Below are 660 nucleotides of genomic sequence, written 5' to 3' on the forward strand. Positions count from 1 at the left end.
TTTATTTATTTAACCCATTTATTTATTTATTTAATTTTGGCGCAAATGGCTCTCCATAGCTCTCAGGCAGAAAACAAAAAACATAACAGGCACAAAGATAAAAAGTGAATTTAAACTGGCATTTTTAGTTAAGTTGTAGTTTTTGACCTTAAAATACTTGAAAAGTGTTTCAATTTTATTGTGGGAAAAGTGTAGGAAGTCTGTTAATGTTCAACCAATCGTTTCTGTGCTTTTACAAACCGTTTATCCAGGACAGTTTTGAAACATGAAAGCGGTTGTGTTTGTTTTAAAAGGTCAGTGAAGACTCGCTCACCTCCTCCCTCGTGACTCGAGTGTGACGCAGCAGCGAGCGCTCGCCGAGCTGCCAAGGCAACCGGAGACAGCGACATCTGCAGGAGTGAAGGAATCAGGTACTTTCTGCTGCAGAAATAAAACTATGACAGTTCTAAAACACAACCTGCTGTACCGTAAAGTGGTCAAATGAATGGTCTAACGCAGTGGTTCCCAAACTTTTTCTTCTGCGCCCCGCCAGTGGTTTCTAAATATTTTCTGCGCCCCCCTAAGGATTACAAATGGCTGTCTGGTTGAAACGACGCGTGTGACGGGTGGAGGGGAATGACGGGTGGAGGCATCGACTTTTTTGGGGGCAAAATGAATGTA

The 660-nt window shown here is 42.3% G+C and overlaps 1 long non-coding RNA gene across 1 annotated transcript in view; it reads right to left on the bottom strand.

Annotated features, from left to right (window-relative positions):
* Window positions 1–316: 316 nt before the first annotated feature.
* The window catches only part of LOC106958063 (uncharacterized), a 5781-nt gene continuing 5437 nt past the window's right edge, over window positions 317–660 (bottom strand). The window contains exon 2 of the long non-coding RNA XR_001427083.1: window positions 317–389. This is a non-coding gene — a long non-coding RNA (uncharacterized LOC106958063). The remainder of the gene's footprint in view (window positions 390–660) is intronic.

Source organism: Poecilia latipinna, unplaced genomic scaffold, assembly GCF_001443285.1.
Source record: "Poecilia latipinna isolate Pla-1442-1.1 unplaced genomic scaffold, P_latipinna-1.0 Scaffold960, whole genome shotgun sequence".
In the NCBI taxonomy this organism is placed as follows: domain Eukaryota; kingdom Metazoa; phylum Chordata; class Actinopteri; order Cyprinodontiformes; family Poeciliidae; genus Poecilia; species Poecilia latipinna.